Source organism: Moschus berezovskii, chromosome 2 (genome assembly GCF_049115385.1).
Source record: "Moschus berezovskii isolate FMDL1 chromosome 2, NW_MosBer_1.0, whole genome shotgun sequence".
NCBI lineage: Eukaryota > Metazoa > Chordata > Mammalia > Artiodactyla > Moschidae > Moschus > Moschus berezovskii.
Genome location: NC_142461.1, coordinates 22,004,609 through 22,022,358, shown reverse-complemented (window position 1 = coordinate 22,022,358; position 17,750 = coordinate 22,004,609). Strand labels below are relative to the sequence as shown.

The following is a 17,750-nucleotide window of genomic DNA, read 5'->3' as shown; positions in this document are numbered from 1 at the left end:
TCTTCAGCATTATGAGTTGGGGCATAGACTTGGATTACTCTGATATTGAATTATTTACCTTGGAAATGAACAAAGATCATTCTGTCATTTTTGAGACTGCATCCAAGTACTGCATTTTGGACTCTTTTGTTGACTATGATGGCTACTCCACTTCTTCTAAGGGATTCCTGCTCACAGTAATAGATACAATGGTCATCTGAGTTAAATTCCATTAAACAAAACAAAAGAAAACAAAGCAAACGAACAAACAAAAAAACCTAATAACATTGGATTTAATTACAAAAGCTTCAAAGACTAATTATGAGTAAGTAGCAAAACCATGTGTACTTTTTACTTATAATGACTGCTAATTCATAGGTGATGTCGCTCAGTCGTGTCCAACTCTTTGCGACCCCGTGGACTGTGGACTGTAGCCTACCAGGCTTCTCCGTCCATGGGATTCTCCAGGCAAGAATATTGGAGTGGGTTACCGTTTTCTTCTCCAGGGGATCTTCCCTACCCAGGGATCGAACCCGGGTCTCCTGCATTGGAGGCAGATGCTTTAACCTCTGAGCCACCAGGGAAGCCCAAGCCAGACTCAAATATCAATTATGATTAGACAAACACTGTTGGTTAATGGCAAAATTAGATAACATACTAGAAAGAATTAAGATATTAGCACTTGTCATTTTGATTTAATCTTTTTTCTAAGGGATAATATAAAGTCAAACATAAAATGATATAAATTGATTTCTAAAATATTTTATACAGTATAAGTAAATGAATCATTGGAATCATTGTTATTTTTATTTACCTCAATAAAACTGGGTAAAGTAGTTTGACAAGAGGTTTTCATTCTGATGTGACCAAGCAGCGATTAGAGGATCCTACCCTGACACTTATTATTTTGAAAAATATAAACAAATAAACATAAGCAAAAAACTCCATAATGACCTGAAAGTATTGGAGAGTGAAGCAAAGCACATAATTTTGGATGGAAGTTGACTTTCATTAATAGAAGAATGAAGATAAGTGCATTACTAATTTTTATATCTTTTAACCCAGGGCAGGTAAAACCTGTACATAGGTTGTGTAAAATCCTCATTGAAAAACCTACAGAATTTCTGGCTTGAAGAACCATAAGACAAAGATTTGGTAAGCTATAGCCACTGGTAAGTTTTGGAAGGGGTTCTAGAAAGGAGTGAATCAAAGAGAGAAAATCCAAAATTTGTTAAAAATTTTTTAGTCTCAGGCTGATCTCTAAATAATCATGTAGAAGACATCTTTCAAAATATAAAATAACTCAGTCTGAGTTTGAGTTTCCAGTCATAAAAAAAGTTTATAGTTTGAGTATAGTCAATTTAATTATATGTTAAAGAAAAGAAAATAAATAAGCAAAACCACATGGTCTTAACTACATTCAAAGGATACCTAATATAACTTTCACAATACCAATGATAAAATTAAATATTAGAAGATATTTGAAGATTCAGGAAAATGTGACCACTTACAGGAGAAAAGACGATAAAAAGTAACTGCTAAGATGATACAGGATTTATCAGGAAAAAACCACCTTAACAGAACTATGTAAAAATCATAAAGAAAATCTCCTTACAATAAATAAAAGTATAGACAGTTGCATCAGAAAAAATAGAATCAATTTTAAAATCAAATGGGAATTTTACTACAATATAAGAAATGTTTAGCAAAAAACTACAATATAAGAAATGTTTAGAATCATTGGGTTTATTTAAACACAGAATAAAAATAATGGAGGAAAATCAATGAACTTGTAGAAATATTAGCAGAAACAATCCAGGACAAAGAAAAAAAAATTAACATGATTTCAGGAACCTGTGAGTCAGTACAAAAAAATTCCAAGATATGTGTAATTACAGTTCTAGAAAGAGAGGACATAGAGAAAGAAGAGCACACAATATTTGAAGAATTGACAGCTTAATAATCATATATTTTTAAAAGATATTATTTTTAGATTCAAAGAGTTCAAGAAATATAAACACAAAATGAGAGCAGGGACTATGTTTTCTTGAAAGAAATGTTTAAAGCAGCTCATCAATTCAGTTCAGTTCAGTCACTCAGTCGTATCCGACTCTTTGAGACCCCACGAACCATAGCACGCCAGGCCTCCCTGTCCATCACCAACTCCTTGAGTCCACCCAAATCCCACGTACATTGAGTCGGTGATGCCATCCAATCATCTTATCCTCTATCATCCCCTTCTCCCACCTTCAATCTTTCCCAGCATCAGGGTCTTTTCCAATGAATCAGCTCTTTGCATTAGGTGGCCAAAGTATTGGAGTTTCAGCTTCAGCATCAGTCCTTCCAATAAACACCCAGGACTGATCTCCTTTAGGATGGACAGGTTGGATCTCCTTGCAGTCCAAGGGACTCTCAAGAGTCTTCTCCAACACCACACTTCAAAAGCATCAGTTCTTCAGCACTCAGTTTTCTTCACAGTCCAACTCTCACATCCATACATGACCACTGGAAAAACCATAGCCTTGACTAGATGGACCTTTGTAGACAAAATGATGTCCATTAGGTTTAGATTCATAGTTCAAGAAATATAAATGCAAAATGAGAGCAGGGACCATATTGCCTTGAAAGAAATGTTAAAAGCAGCTCATCAGAAAGACCAATGACAGATAAAAAACTAGCATTTTGTTAAAAAATAAAAAAAGAGAGAGCATCAAAAATGTATATGTGAAGGTAAAATAAAAACTAGTTTATCTAAAAGATAATAGTTTAAAATAATGGCAAAAGTACATTTGGTTGTGTAAACTTATGTAAAGTGAAATGAATGGTAACAATGATGAAGGTGCGGTGTTTTTCAAAAGTGGGCCTGGGTTAGTTGTAAATGTGTATTGCAAACCCAAGGGCAATCACTTCAAAAGATAAAATAATAATAGTAATAATCGCTTCAGCCACCTGTTGTGAAGAGCCGACTCATTGGAAAAGACCCTGATGCTGGGAAAGACTGAAGGCAAAAAGAGAAGGGGAAGGTAGAGGATGAGATGCTTAGATAGCATCAGTGAGTCAACAGACATGAATTCAAGCAAACTCTGAGAGACTGAAGAACAGAAGAGCCTAGAATACTGCAGCCCATGGGGTTGCAAACAGTCAGGCATGACTTAGCAACTGAACAGCAGCAACAACAACACCATCGCTGATATAAGAATGGAGACAAAGCCGAATCACATAAAATTTTCAGTTAAAAGTATAAAAGGCAAAAAAAAAATGATGGAATAAAAATAGATAAAAGGAACTATGACAAAAATTATCAAATAAGGTACATGTCATTGGAATTATATTTAATCAATAATCTTTTTAAACACTAATTGTCTCCCTAAACATTACTGATTCTTGCCTGGAGAATCTTATGGAGGGCTATGATCCATAGGGTTGCAAAGAGTCCTACATGACTGAGATGACTTAGTATACATATAGACTAGGGATGGAGAAAGCTATTCCACAGTAGCACTAATGAAAAGAAAGAGTAGCTATATTAATTTCAGACAGAGCAGACTTCAGGCCAAGGAAAGTTATTAGAGATAAAGAGAGGCATTACATAATGATAATGTGACCAATACCCCAAGAATACAAAATACCCTGTAATATGTATTAGTCTAACATCAGAGTTCAGAACCATGGAACTTCCAGATGTTCAAGCTGGATTTAGAAAAGGCAGAGGAACCAGAGATCAAATTGTCAACATCCATTAGATCATCGAAAAAGCAAGAGAGTTCCAGAAAAACATCTATGTCTGCTTTATTGACTATGCCAAAACCTTTGACTGTGTGGATCACAAAAGAAGTGTGGAAAATTCTGAAGGAGTTGGGAATACCAGACCACCCGACCTGCTTCTTGAGAAATCTCTATGCAGGTCAAGAAGCAATAGTTAGAACTGGACATGGAAAAACGACTGGTTCCAAATCAGGAAAGGAATATGTCAAGGCTGTATATTGTCACCCTGCTTGTTTAATTTTTATGCAGAGTACATCATATGAAATGCCAGGCTGGATAAAGCACAAGCTGGAATCAAGATTGCCAGGAGAAATATCAATAACCTCAGATATGCAGATGACACCACCCTTATGGCAGAAAGTGAAGAAGAACTAAAGAGCCTCTTGATGAAGGTGAAAGAGGAGAGTGAAAGACTTGGCTTAAAACTCAATGTTCAAAAAACTAAGATCATGGCATCCGGTCCCATCACTTCATGGCAAATGGATGGGGAAACAATGGAAACAGTGACAGACTTTATTTTCCTGGGCTCCAAAATCACTGCAGATGGTGACTGCAGCCATGAAATTAAAAGACGCTTACTCCTTGGAAGAAAAGTTACAAACAACCTAGACAGCATATTAAAAAGCAGAGACAATACTTTGCCAACAAAGGTCCGCCCAGTCAAAGCTTTGGTTTTTCCAGTAGTCATGTATGGATGTGAGAGTTGGGCAGTAAATAAATCTGAGCACCAAAGAGTTGATGATTTTGAACTGTGGTGTGGGAGAAGATGCTTGAGAGTCCCTTGGACAGCAAGAAGATCCAATCAGTCCATCTTAAAGGAAATCAGTCCTGGATGTTCATTGGAAGGACTGATGCTGAAGCTGAAACTCCTATACTTTGTTCACCTGATTCGAAGAACTGACTCATTGGTAAAGACACTGATTCTGGGAAAGATTGAAGCTGGGAGGAGAAGGGGATGACAGAGGATGAGATGGTTGGATGGTATCACTGACTCAATGGACATGAGTTTGAGTAAGCTACAGGGGTTGGTGATGGACAGCGAAGCCTGGTGTGTTGCAGTCCATGGGGTCACAAAGAGTTAGACAGGACTGAGTGACTGAACCAAACTGAACATCAGAGTATCAAAATAAGTGAGGCAAAATGTGATAGAACTGCAAGAAGAAATATATGAATCGCAATTTTAGCTGAAGAAATTAACATGTCTCTTTAAGAAATGGACAAATCCATTAGGCAGAAAATCCAGGAAGGGCATAATCGAACTTAACCCTGCTGCTTCTGCTTAGTCTTTCAGTTGTGTTGGACTCTATGAGACCCCAGCCTCTCTATCCACGGAATTTTCCAGGCAAGAGTACTGGAGTGGATTGCATGCCATTCTCCAGGGGATCTTCACAACCCAGGGATTGAAACCAGGTCTCCAATATTGCAGGCGGGTTCTTTACCTCTGAGCTGCCAGGGAAGCCTGGACTTAACACTCCTGCTGCTGCTGCTAAGTCGCTTCAGTCGTGTCTGACTCTGTGCGACCCCATAGACGGCAGCCGACCAGGCTCCGCTGTCCCTGGGATTCTCCAGGCAAGAACACTGGAGTGGGTTGCCATTTCCTTCTCCAATGTGTGAAAGTGAAAAGTGAAAGTGAAGTCGCTCAGTCGTGTCTGACTCGTAGCGACCCCATGGACTGCAGCCCACCAGGCTCCTCTGTCCATGCAATTTTCTAGGCAAGAGTACTGGAGTGGCTCGTCATTGCCTTCTCCGGGACTTAACACTACCATCAGTCAAATGGTTATAATTGACATCTGCTGCTGCTGCTGCTGCTAAGTCACTTCAGTCGTGTCCGACTCTGTGTGACCCCATAGACGGAAGCCCACCAGGCTCCCCCGTCCCTGGGATTCTCCAGGCAAGAACACTGGAGTGGGTTGCCATAATTGACATCTACAGAACACTTAATCTGACAACATTCTGCTTGATGGAAGAAGGCAATGAAGCTATTTAATCTTGGATATTATTTATTATAGTTCAAATTCTGTTGGAAATGTGATGCTATTTAAGTTATTTATTTCTCCTTGAGTGTGCTCTGGCACTTTGGGTCTTTCAAGTCACTTGTGTATGGCATCTAAGCCATCTCATTTATTAGCATAAATAGTTTGGCATATCCTCTTATCATCCTTTAAGTGTCTGTAAGATCTACAGTAATATTTCTGCATTTATTCTTTATATTTGTAATTTGTATGAAAGTGAAAGTGAAGTCGCCCAGTCGTGTCCGACTCCCAGCGATCCCATGGACTGCAGCCTACCAGGCTCCTCCGTCCATGGGATTTTCCAGGCAAGAGTACTGGAGTGGGTTGCCATTTCCTAATTTAAAAGGCACAGTCTTTTAACTATATAATCTTTAATATAAAGATTAAAATGGTGAAATTTAGGATGGATACCATGTAGGGATACCATGTAAATAACCAAAAAGTAGTTGTTAAATGAACATCAAAAAATACTTTCACAAGAATATTAATTGAAATTAAAGGGATATTTCATCAATAAAAAGGGTCATTCAGCAAAAATAGAACAACTATAAGCTCACCAACTATCTAGATCAAAATACTTCAAGAAAAAAATAATCAGCAAAACTAAAAGAAATATCACCCAACTTTTGAAAATTGAGACTTTAACAAACATCTTAGTAATTAATAGAATTAGAAGGTTAATAGGTAGTAATCATATAGAAAATCTGAAAGCAGAGCTCTAGACATGGCTTAACATATAAAGATACTCCACCTAATAATTGCAAAATAAATTTTTTTTCTTTATAAGTAACCATAAAGTACTTAGCAAAATTGATCATCTACTAGCAATAAAGCTATCTCAACACATTATAGGATTAAATGATGCATAATTAATTCTCAAATCAGAATAGAACTAATCTAGAAATCAACTAAAACAAAAAGAATCTGAAAATATCCATATATTTGGAAATTAAGAAGCACTTTTCCAAATAGAGTACTATACATCATAAAATAAATTTCTTGAAAATTAGAAAGTATATTAAACTCAATATTAATAAAATAATTATATATGTCAACAGTGACCTGAAGCACAGCTGTGCTTACAGAGAAATTTCACCCTTAAATTACTTAACTAGATTCTTTTAAAGACAAAAAGCAATTATCTAAAAATCCTTTTCAAAAAAATTGTGTTAACATCAAAGAAAAAGTAGAAAGAAAATAAAATAAAGAATAAAATTGATGAAAAGAGAGTAAATATACAATACAGTGAATCAACAAAACCAAAAGTTAGCACTTCAAAAAGGCTAATTCAATTAATAAATCCCTTACAATATTGATAAACAAAGAGGGAGAGAATGAAACAGAGAAATAGAGAAATTATATAGCTAGGACTGAAAACAGTAACATCACTATTAATATCTCAGACATGAAAAAGATAACACAAAGTTATCACGATCAACTTTAAAATAATGAAAATCTAGAAAAATGACAAATTCCTTAAAAATATAGATTACCAAGACTGAAGATAATTCACCAGTGAATTCTGACAAATGTATCAGAACGAAATAGCAACAAGCACAGACTCTTTCAGAGACTAGAAATAGTTGGAATGGTTTCCAACACGTTTTAGAAGGTCAGCATAACCTTGATAACAATATCTGACATCCAACAAATTTTAAAAGGAAAATTACGAGGCAATCCCACACAAAAACACAGCTGTAACAGGCCATGAAGAAATACTAGCTAAATAAATCCATCAATATAAAAAAAGACAATATGTTATGACAATATTGAGATTTTTCCCACTGGATTATAATCCAATGCAATAACAGTACAATTTTTTAATGATAGTTTGTTGTCAATAGGTAGTTTATTCCAAGAGTCATCCAATACTCATAAAGCAACCAATATAAAACACAATGACAGGCTGAGAAGAAAAATCACACAATCATAACAGTTGATGCAGAAAATGCATTTGAAAAATTTTTTAAAACCATAAATGATTAAAAACACCCTAAAATACAGGAATAGAGGAAAATTTCATAAATTTTATAAAGAGCAACACAAAAACCTATGCCTTCAACATAATTAATGGTGAAAGAGTGAATGCTTCCCCTTGAGACTGAGAAAAAGGTAAGGGTGTCCACTATGTTACTTTTATTTGATATAACGCTAGAAATTCTATCTAGCATATTAAGGCAGGAAAAGAAAGACAAAAACACACAGAACAGAAAGAAGAAATAAAACTCTCCTTATTCTTAAATGAAACAGTTATCTATGTAAAATAATTCTGATGATTTTACAAAACAAACAAAAACATTCCTGGAACTAAGTAGCTCAGCAATATTACAAGCATACTGTACAAAAACCTATTTTATTTCCATAGCAATTGACACTGAAATTGAAAATACCATACCACTTACAACTGCATACAAATACAATAATGTATATCTAACAACATTTATAGGACTTCTATACTAAAAACTTGGAGAAGGCAATGGCAACCCACTCCAGTACTCTTGCCTGGAAAATCCCGTGGACGGAGGAGCCTGGTAGGCTGCAGTCCATGGGGTTGGGAAGAGTCGGACGTGACTGAGCGACTTCACTTTCACTTTTCACTTTCATGCATTGGAGAAGGAAATGGCAACCCACGCCAGTGTTCTTGCCTGGAAAATCCCAGGGACGGGGGAGCCTGATGGGCCGCCATCTATGGGGTCGCACGGAGTCAGACACGACTGAAGCAACTTAGCAGCAGCAGCAGCATACTAAAAACTGTGAAACACTATGAAAATATAAAATATATAAATTAGTGGAGAGTCGTGTCATGTCCATATATTGAAAGACTCAACACAGTAAAGATGCCAATTCTTTCCGAAGTGTTCTATAGAATTAGTGAACTTTCTATCAAAACCCTCACAAGATTTTTATAGATACAGACAAGATTATCCTAAAGTGTATATGGAGGACAAAGACGCTATACAAGGAAAAGCAATTTTGAAAAGGAAAAATTAAAATGTGAGTAAATTTACCTGATTTCAAGAGTGACATAGCCACAGCAATCAGGACAACTTACTTAAACTTCCTTTAGGCCGTAATGTGTGTGTGTGTGTGTTAGTCCCTCAGTTTTGTCTCACTCTTATGAATGCCAGGACTGTAGCTGGCCAGACTCCTCTGTCCATGGAATTCTCCAGGCAAGAATACTGGAGTGGGTGGCCATTCCATTCTCCAGGGTATCTTCCTGATCCAGGGATCAAACCCAGGTCTCCTGGATTGCAGGCACATTCTCTACCATCTGAGCCACAAGGGAAACCCTTAGACACTAGTATAAATCTGTAATTATTCCATTTTTAAAAAAAATTTAATTTCATTCTTTAGAAACGTCCCAGTGTTCTGGCTTGGAGAATCCCAAGGACAGAGAAGCCTGGTGGGCTATACTTCACAGGGTTGCAAAGAGTTGGACATGAATGAAGCGACTTAGCATGCATGCACTCAAAATTATTTTAAATTTCCTTTTTCTCCCTTTAATTCAATCAATATTTACTTCATTTATTTTGAATTTCTGTTGTTATGTGCACATGTTTATAGTAACCATAACTTGTTGGTGGATTGACTTTTATCATTATAAAATGTCTTTCTTTGCTTCTGGTAACAATGTATACCATAAAGTCTATTTTGTATGACATAATATATCTATTCTAGCTTCTTTTTAGTTACTGGTTACATGGTATATCTTTTCATCCTCTTCCTTTCAACCTATTTGTGTATTTGAATCTAAAGTGTGTCTGTTATATATAGTATATGTATTGATTTAGTTGCTAAATTGTGTTTGACTCTTCTGTGATCCCATGGACAATAGCCCACCAAGTTTCTCTGTCCAAGGGATTTTGCAGGCTTTTAAGAATATTGGAGTGGGTTGCCATTTCCTTTTGCAGGATATCTTCCTGACCCAGGGATCAAACCCAAGTCTCTTGCATTGGCGTGCAGATTCTTACCACTGAACTACCTGGGAAGCCTCATATACAGTATATAGTTGGATTCTGCTTTGTTTTGTTTTTTTAGCATTCTTCCAACATCTGACATTTAACTAGAGTTTAATCACTTACATGTAATATGCTTACTAATTTGCCTCTGATCTTTTGTTGTTTTCTATATCTGTTAGGTATTATTTTTGTTCCTCAGTTCTTCCTTTACTGCTTTGTTTTCTGTTAAATAAATATGCTCCAGTGTGCCATTTTAATACTCTGGCAGTTTCTTGTACTACACATTTTTGAATTATCAGAGATTGCCCTTGGAATTACCATTAACATCCAAATCCCTATCAACCTAATTTCAACAGTATACAAAAATTTCAGTCTTATATAGCTTCATCCCCCTCCTTTATGCTACAGTCAAAATGTAATGCATCCTTAATCATTGTGTGCTTTTTGCCTTAGATTTATAGTTATTATGTTATGAAGCTGTGATTTAAATCAGAAAGTGAAATAAAATGGAAATACAAACAAAAGCATTTATGCTGCACTTTATATTTATATTTACCTATATGTTATCATTTACTGTACTTTTAATTTTTTTTTGTAGATTTGTATTACACTCTGATGTCCTTTAACTGAACCTCAAGGTCAGGCAGGATGAGAACTTAAGACTTCTCTTGTCTTTTGTGAGAATGCATCCAGCTGCATATGGCCTGTACATGTGCATTGCATTCTAAGTTTTTAAGAATAAGTTGAAGCTTTCCAAATACCCTAGGGGCATCTCATTCTGCAGCTTTCTATGTTAAAATTTTTAGCTGATCTATAATTTGCTGCAATTTTTATCCACTGCCTCAAAGAGCTGTAATTTTAAAGCACTATACAGAAGCCTCCTCACTCCAGTTGTTTAGAATTGGGAGAGTTCGAGTTTGAATAAAAACAAGCCTTTTAAAAGAAGTTTTCCAGGGAACCACCAGACAGGTCAAATAATGGCAATTGTTTGGAAATGAGATCTTTTTTCTCTTCAGATCAGTTCAGTTCAGTCACTCAGTCGTGTCCGACAATTTGCAACCCCATGAATCGCAGCACACCAGGCCTCCCTGTCCATCACCAACTCCTGGAGTCTACTTAAACTCATGTCCATCAAGTCGGTGATGCCAACCAGCCATCTCATCCTCTGTCGACCCCTTCTCCTGCCCCCAATCCCTCCCAGCATCAGGGTCTTTTCCAATGAGTCAGCTCTTTTCATGAGGTGACCAAATTATTGGAGTTTCAGCTTCAGCATCAGTCCTTCCACTAAACACCCAGGACTGATCTCCTTTAGGATGGACTGGTTGGATCTCCTTGCCATTCAAGGGACTTTCAAGAGTCTTCTCTAACAGTTCAAAAGAATCAATCCTTTGGTGCTCAGCTTCCTTCACAGTCCAACTCTCACATCCATACATGACCACTGGAAAATCCATAGCCTTGACTAGATGGACCTTGGTTGGCAAAGTAATGTCTTTGCTTTTTAATATGATATCTAGGTTGATCAGAACTTTCCTTCCAAGGAGAAAGCGTCTTTTAATTTCCTGGCTGCAATCAGCTTCTGCAGTGACTTTGGAGCCCCCCAAAATAAAGTCAGCCAGTGTTTCCACTGTTTCCCCATCTATTTCCCATGAAGCGATGGGACCAGATGCCATGATCTTAGTTTTCTGAATGTTGAGCTTTAAGCCAGCTTTTTCACTCTCCTCTCTCACTTTCCTCAAGAGGCTTTTTAGTTCTTCTTCACTTTCTGCCATAAGGGTGGTGTCATCTGCATATCTGAGGTGATTGATATTTCTCCCAGCAATCTTGATTCCAGCTTGTGTTTCTTCCAGCCCAGTGTTTCTCATGATGTACTCTGCATATAAGTTAAATAAGCAGAGTGACAATATACAGCCTTGATTCCCCAAATATGAGCTGTTAGTTTCCAAGGAGATTGCTGAGTTTGGGAGATTGGGATAAGACTAAAGTCAAAATTCCACAGAGTTTTCTGTTCTTACTGAGATCCAATAATTTCTCTTAATTAAATACTCCCATAGTTGTTGCAAGTCTTTGGTTAATTCTCATAATTCTGAAAAAATAAAGTGATTCTGACAATTTTTTGCCAATTTGTGCTGTATTGCTGTTACATTTATGAAGGAGGTACCCTTTTGGAGGTTCTGTTGTTCCTTGTTGTTTTTCAATCACTTGGTAATGTCCGACTCTTTGTGACCCCATGGACTGCAGCACACCAAGCTTCCCTGTCCTTTACCATCTCCTGGAGTTTGTTCAAACTCATGTCTATTGAGTCACTGATGCCATCCAACCATCTCATCATCTTTTGCCCCCTTCTCCTTCTGCCCTCAATCTTTCCAAGCATCAGGGTCTTTTGCAATGAGTTAGCTCTTCGCATCAGGTTGTCAGCGTATTGGAGCTTCAGCTTCAGCATTAGTCCTTCCAATGAATGTTCAGAATTGATTTCCTTTAGGATTAACTGGTTGGATCTCCTTGCTGTCCAAGGGACCCTCAAGAGTCTTCTCCAACACCATAGTTCGAAGGCATCAATTCTGTGGTGCTCTGCATTCCTATGGTCCAACTCTCATATCCGTACAAGACTACTGGAAAAACCATAACTTTGACTAGACAGACCTTTGTTGGAAAAATGATGTCTCTGCTTTTTAATATGCTGTCTAGTTTTGTCATAATTTTTCTTCCAAGGAGCAAACGTCTTTTAATTTCATTTCTACATTTACCATTCACAGTGATTTTGGAGCCCAAGAAAATAAAGTCTGTAACTGTTTCCATTTTTTCCCCCTTCTATTTTCCATGAAGTAATGGGACTAAATCCCCATTTCCATGAATATTAGATGATACCCTATATTTTATGACACATAATCATATTGCATTGACTGTAAGCATTACTTTCATAATTTAAGGAGTCATCATTGTGAAAAATAGGTGTTTACACTATATGTGTGAAGCTATCTGTCCTGGATTTCTGTGTTTGCTCATAAGTTTGGTATATTCCAGTTTCTGAGAGCTCAAGTTCAGCATTTATATGCAGCAAGTATTTTTTGACATAAATATTGAAAAGTATCTAGTATTGCTTACTAGTTTATGAACTATAAAATAGATTAGGTTCATTACCTGGAAATATTTTTGAAATAGCAGAAGGACCTTCCTGTAGGAAGGCTTTAACTACAAGTGATTTAGATCCCAATGCTGCTTCCCAGGTAGTTCAGATAGTAAAGAATTCGCCTGCAATACAGGAGACCTGGGTTCAATCCTTGGGTTGTGAAGATCCCCTGGAGGATGGCATGGCAAACCACTCCGGTATTCTTGCCTGGAGAATCCCTATGGACATAGGAGCCTGGCGGGCTATGGTCTTCTGCAGACATGACTGAGCAACTAAGCACAGCAGAGCATTATTGTGATGACTGAAAAACTATGATTTTAATTATAATTAGGAAATGTTTTAAAACTTTATACCAAACTCACACTGCCAACAATACCTTACAGTAGACTAGAAACTACTATTAATACTTTATTTAGGAACAAAACAAGTTAAGAAATCACTGTGGGATGACGGAGAACATAAACCTAAAATTACATGAAACTATCTTACTTATCTCCATATAATCTTTTAATTTTGTTATTTTATTAGTAGTTTCTATCCTTCAACAACTTTTAATTTTTTCTCAATTTTTCTCTGAAGCAGAGTATTCTGAACAGCTAGCCACAAAACAAATTGCTTGCTCTGAGGTGGTATAATGTAAGCTGAGCTGCTAATGCAGAGTTAGTTTGGATGAGCTTGAATATGTGGATGCATATAAGAATTAATACACCTGAAAACAAAGGCTATGTAATATCATAACCTCCCTTTCAACACCATTGTCCTGGAATTCCATAATACTTCCTGGTCTCTGAATGAGGCATTGTGTACTTTTCCTTTCTATCTAAATATTCACTGGAAAAAACAACATATTCTTTATCTTCTAATAAAGGAAAAACAGTGGCAGTGTTCAAGATGGAAGCAGAGATTTGCAGTTTTCCAGTGATGAGTCTTTTAAAATATATCCCTTACATGAGTTCCAAGTCACTTTACTACTAAACTGTCCATTACACTGTGATGCTTTCCCTTCTAACCCCACAAAGGGCTAAATTCATATATCCTTTCCTTGTCTATCATTAATCTGTGAAAATACTTCTGTTACAGATTTTTTTTAGCATTATATAATAGGGGCACATGTGTGTATCTCCCGAATTAAATGTTATGTTCCTAAAATGTGGGAACAAGTTCTTAAAGAGTGGGCGGAAATCCTAGTATTGGGTGGATAAGTGTCCAGGCAGGGATGGACATTGGCCACAGAACGAGGTGGACAGATATGAGATATGCTTCATAGTTAGAGTAAGTAAGACATATAAATGAATTAATGGATGTGACAGTTATGAAGGTTGTGATAAAATTGACTCCCACGTTGTGGAATTGAGCTGGGAGGAAAACAGTAACAAGCACTGAGAATAAGCTGGATAGACAATGAGCAAACCAGAGAAACAGAGCAATTTTTCATTTAAGAGAAATTTAAGTCAGATGGAGAAGAAATGTGAAACGTTCGAATTTGGATGTCTGGAATTCAAAAGAGAGGATTACATTTGGAAGTTATCAGAATATGGATGTTAGTAGAAATGATAGAGAGACTTCCCTGGAAGTGTAGTGGTTAAGACTTCACCTTCCAATGCAGGGCTGAGGGCTTGATCCTTAGCTGGGAAACTAACATCCTGTATGCCTCGTGGTCAAAAAACCCCAAAATATAAAAACAGAAACAATATTGTAGCAAATTCAATAAAGACTTTAAAAATGGTCCACATCAAAAATCTTAAAACAAAACCAAAGGGATGGGGAAGTTTAAAGCAAGAACAGAAGGCTCATTTACAAGGCCTGGGGCACTCCCACATTTAGGGGAAAAAAAAGGAATGAAAAAGGCCAATAAGGTGAAAGAAATGCCAAATAAAGCCAGTACTACAGAAGCCAAAGGAAAAAGTTTTCAAGAGGCCAATTTATTTATTAATTCATAATGTAGAACTAAGCTTTGGATCTGTACCAGGCTGTCTGGGTTCATATTCCAGCTCCATTTTTCACCTCTTTGCACCTTAGAATCTTCCAATTTTTGTTTTTTTGTCATGACTAAAGTAATTATTACCCCTATAATATGTTTTTCATTCATTGAACAAAATTGATTTCATTAGAAGTTAAAAAAGTAAGAAATGAAGCCCTTAGTTAATAGGGAGTTATTGAATAAATTTGAGGAGAGAAGAGACTGTAACAGACAAAAGTGATTGGCTAACACTGCAGCCACGGCCAGCTATTTTATATTTTTATTAATTTCTGCTACAGAGACTAGAAAGTTGGGTTTTTAGTTTCTAAATCTCTATTGCAACCAGAGATATCGAGGTATCTACAAGATACATTTGAACATTGTTGAATTTGCTGTTATAACATAATACTTGGTTCACAGTCATTTTAACATAAAACATACTGGACAGCAATCCCTTTCCTTACCCATACTGATTCTAAGGAACATTCTTATAGCCATATTCTTACATGATAGCAGGCAACCAATGACTACAAGTACTTTAAAGAATGCCAGTAATATGAAATAGGAATACAAAATAAATAACAAAATAAATAGTGATACAGAACAGAACCTAATTATAAAATTTTTTCACAACTATAGTCAAATTCAAGATGTTATATTGATAAAACAAAAATAGTGATCTATGAAAAATGAGCATAAAGCATGAACATGTATCTTAAGTTGAAATATGATTTTCACTGAAAATTAAAAGAGGAGAAAATGTCAGAAATATCTCCCAGATTACAAAGCAGAGAGATAAAGGATCAGAATGTAAGATTCTAAAGCTATACAAAATCTCAAAAATTTTGTCTTCCTTGCTAACTTCTTTTTATCCATCAAAGTTATACAAATTATGTTCTATATACGTAATGATATGAAGTTAAAAATCAATAATGAAAGGAATTGTATAAAAATAGACAATAAATTATACACTAATGTAATTTAATTGAAAAAAAATCAAAATTCATGGGATACAGTCAAATGGTACTGAAAGAGAATTTATATCTCTAAATGTGTACTTTCCAGAGGTTAAACAATCTTAGATCAATAACCTAGAAATTCACCTTAAAAAATTATAAAAGGAAACAGAAAATAAACCAAAGGCAAGTAGGAGGGAAAAAGCAGTAAAAATTAAAGTGGAAATGAACATTGAGAATAGATAAACAATAGAATTAACAAAAGCCAAATGTTGATTTGAGAAAAAAAATGACAGACATTTATTTACGTAAATTAAAAAACAGAGAGAGAATATTCCAATTAACCAAAACAGAAATGCTATAGAGGATATTTGTTATTGTTGTTCAGTCACGAAGTCTTATCCAAGTCTTTGTAACCCTGTGGACTGCAGGACATTAGGTTCACCTCTTCTTAGTTTACTGAGATTCATGTCCATTGAGTCAGTGATGCTATCTAACCATCTCATCCTCATCCTCTTCCTTCTCCTTTTGCCTTCAATCTTTCCCAGCATCAGGGTCTTTTCCAATGAGTCACTTCTTCACATTAGACAGCCAAAGTATTGGAGTTTCAGTCTGATGAATATTCAGGGATGATTTCCTTTAGGATTGACTGGTTTGATCTCCTTGACCACAATTTGAAAACATCAGTTCTTCAGTGCTCAGTCTTCTTTATGGTCTAACTCTCACATCTATACTTGACTATTGGAAAAACCACAGCTTTGACTATATGGACATTTGTGGGCAAAGTGATGTCTCTGGTTTTTAATACTCTGTCTAGGTTTGTCATAGCTTTCCTTCCAAGGAGCAGGTGTTTGTTAATTTCATGGCTGCAGTCACAATCTGCAGAGATTTTGGAGCCCAAGAAAATAAAATCTGACACTGTCTCCACTTTTTCTTCTTCTATTTGCCAAGAAGTGATAGGACCAGATGTCATGATCTTAGTATTTTTTATGCTGAGTTTTAAGCCAGAATTTTCACTCTCTTTTTTCACCCTTAACGAGAGGATCTTTAGTTTCTCTTTTTTTTCTGCTATTAGAGTGGCATCATCTTCATATCCGAGACTCTTGATATTTCTCTCAGAAATCTTGAGTCCAACTTGTGAGTTATCCAGCCTAGTATTTTGCATGAAGTACTCTGAACATAAGTTAAATAATAAGGGTGACTATATACAAACTTGTCATGCTCCATTCCCAATTTTGAACTAGTCCATTGTTCCACATCTGGGTCTAACAACTAGATTTCCTTAACATTTGTATCATATCAGTATAGAGGACATAACTACTAGTATTATATAAATGAAAAGGACTTAACAGAATACTGTAAAAAAATATGTGAAGAAACCAGATTAGGCCATTATCATCCCAGTTGTGGATGTGACTGGTGATGGAAGTAAAGTCCGATGTTGTAAAGAGCAATATTGCATGGGAACCTGGAATGTTAGGTCGATGAATCAAGGCAAACTGAAAGGGATCAAACAGGAGACGGCAAGAGGGAACATTGATATTTTAGGAATCAGCTAACTAAAATGGACTGATGGGTGAATTTAACTCAAATAATCATTATATCTACTACTGTGGGCAAGAATTCCTTAGAAGAAATGCAATAGCCATTATAGTCAACAAAACAGTCTGAAATGCAATACTTGGATGCAATTTCAAAAATGACAGAATGATCTTTGTTCATTTCCAAGGCAAACCATTCAGTACCACACTAATTCAAGTCTATGCCTTGACCAGTAATGCTGGAGAAGCTGAAGTAGAACAGATCTATGAAGACCTACAAGACCTTCTAGAACTAGCACCCAAAAAAGATGTCCTTTTCAATATAGGGGACTGGGATGCAAAAGTAGGAAGTCAAGAGATAGAGTAACAGACAACTTTGGCCTTGGAGTACAAAACGAAGCAGGTCAAAGGCTAACAGAGTTTTGCCAAGAGAACACAATGGTCATAGCAA

At 36.3% G+C, this 17,750-nt stretch overlaps 1 non-coding gene across 1 annotated transcript; it reads right to left on the bottom strand.

Annotated features, from left to right (window-relative positions):
• Positions 1-491: 491 nt before the first annotated feature.
• On the bottom strand, positions 492-563 carry TRNAW-CCA (transfer RNA tryptophan (anticodon CCA)). Its single transcript has one exon. It is a non-coding gene; the product is annotated as a tRNA-Trp (tRNA).
• Between the last annotated feature and the right edge of the window lie 17,187 nt (positions 564-17,750).